Source organism: Chrysochloris asiatica, unplaced genomic scaffold (genome assembly GCF_000296735.1).
Source record: "Chrysochloris asiatica unplaced genomic scaffold, ChrAsi1.0 scaffold00101, whole genome shotgun sequence".
Classification (NCBI taxonomy): domain Eukaryota; kingdom Metazoa; phylum Chordata; class Mammalia; order Afrosoricida; family Chrysochloridae; genus Chrysochloris; species Chrysochloris asiatica.
Window position 1 is genome coordinate 2,438,923 of NW_006408619.1, and position 2,381 is coordinate 2,441,303.

A 2,381-nucleotide genomic window follows, 5' to 3' on the forward strand; every position below is an offset into this window, starting at 1 on the left:
AAATCTTGACCTTAGAAACTTAGGGGAATATTGCATTTCTCTGTGGACATCCAGGGCTCATGTTTGGAATTAAGTAAATATAACTGAACACTAAAATGAAAAACAATTTGCTATTAACTGCCAAGTGGCTAGATCTGTTACACTCAGGCCTATAGGGCCTCGAATCTCTGCATGGTCTGCAACAGACAGCTTCATCTTTCTCCTGAGGAGCAGCAGGAAGGTTGGAACTGCTGACCTTGCCATTAGCAGCCCAGTGTTTGACCCACTATGCCACCAGAGGAGTGAATTATAACAGGGCTTTCCTACCTACTTGGAATGAGGGGAGGAGCTAGATACAAATGAAATGCCTAAAATAGGTTTTTCTGATACACACTTCACTGGTTGGAAATGTCCAACATGGGTACCTAGCCCCGACTCAGTGGCCTCCATCTACAGATCACCAAACCCCAACCCACTGCTACTGTTGAGGTGACTCTGATTCATAGTGACCCATAGGACAAAGTAGACTGCCTCATAGGGTTTCCAAGTTTGTAAATCTTTCTTCCTTTTTTAACTTTTCATTATGAATTGGGTGAAACTTCACAGAGGAAATTACTTTTCCATTCTACCATAGATGCACATTTTGTTTCATGTGGTTGATTGTAGTCTCCACAATGAAACATCACTCATCCCACCTCAATGCTATCTTTCCCCATTTCATTTCTCTGGCTTTCCTAATCCTTCCTGCTATCTGAACTTTGTCTTTGATAAATGCTGCCCTTGTGACCTTGAGTTGTTGATTTTTCTAAGGAATACTTTCCTCCCTAATGTTGCTGTTCACTTTATGTTGTTGTTGTTGTTAAGTGCCGTCGAGTCGGTTCCAACCCATAGCGACCCTGTACAGGGTTTCCCAGGGTGTAAATCTTTACGGGAGTAGAAAGCCTGATCTTTCTCCCGCGGAGCAGCTGGTAGTTTCGAACCGCTGACCTTAAGGTTCGCAGCCCAATTCGTAACCACTACGCTACCAGAGCTCCTTTTATAGACCTGTCTATTGTTTAACTAAGGAGCTCTGGTAGCGTAGTAGTTACAAATCGGGCTGAGAAACTTAAGGTCAGCAGTTTGAAACTACCAGCTGTTCCATGGGAGAAAGATGAGGCTCTCTGCTCCCGTAAAGATTTACAGCCTCAGAGGCCCTGTACAGGGTCGCTACGAGTCGGAACCGACTCCATGGCACACAACAACAACAATTGTTTGACTGGAAACTGACTTGTGGGAGTGAGTTCAGTTCTAGGCCTGAAGGATGACTAAAATCCATAGTCTCAGGGGTTCCAACAGTAAGACGGTTTTTGTTTGTTTTCATGATTTTGAGTTTTCTTCCACATTTTTCACCTACTGTATCCAGGATCTCCTAATGGGATTCGTTTCAGGGTGGTTGGTGGTGGTAGTTGGGTTCTATCTAGTTCTTGCCTCAGGGTCATAGAGGCTGAGTTTCTCATGGTCCCTTAGTCCATTGGACTCTACATGCATCTTTGACTTTCTTCACTCTTCTTTTCTACAGATGGGGATAGACAAATAACTGACCCTTAGATGGCTTCTCACGTGCTTTTAAGACCCCAGTCACCACTGACCAAAGTAGAACATAGAATATTTTCTTTGTGGACTATGTTATGCCAATTGACCATGATGTCCTTGGGATCTCAGAGACTAGATCCTGAGATTCCAGGGCCAGGGACTCATTCTCTAAGGTTGCTAGTCTTCATGAAAACAGACTGCCACATCTTTGTATCATGGAGTTGTTTGTGTGTTCAAATCACCAACCTTTTGGTTAGCAGCAGAGCACTTTCATGACTTTGTTGTTGGCAAGTGCCATCGAGTCGATTCCAACCCATAGTGACCCTGCATAGGGTTTCCAAGGAGCAGCTGGTGAGCTTGAACCACCGACCTTGCAGTTCAAACGGCTTTGCAGTCTGGTGCATTAACTCACAGCACCACAAGCACCAGGGATTTTGGACCACAGCCTACTTGGCAGTAAACACCTAATCAAAGGAAGGCAGGTGCATTCCAGTCACAGTGTTAAATCGATTGGAGCATGGCATTGATAGAGATTGTGAGCTGCATACCAGCTCAGCAGGAAAGAGTGCTGTAATCAATTAGTGATGTCTACCAGGAAAGGATAGGAGCTCTGGTAGCACAGTGGTTACCAGCTGCGAACCTCAAGGTCAGCAGTTTGAAACTGCCAGCTGTTTCGCGGGAGAAAGGTGAGGCTTTCTGCTTCTGTAAAGAGTTACAGTTTCGGAAACCCTATATGGGGTTGCTATGAGTCGGAACCAACTCCATGGCATACCACCACCACCAGGAAAGGATAAATAAAAGTGTAACAGCCAAAAGCTACCTATTTGTTA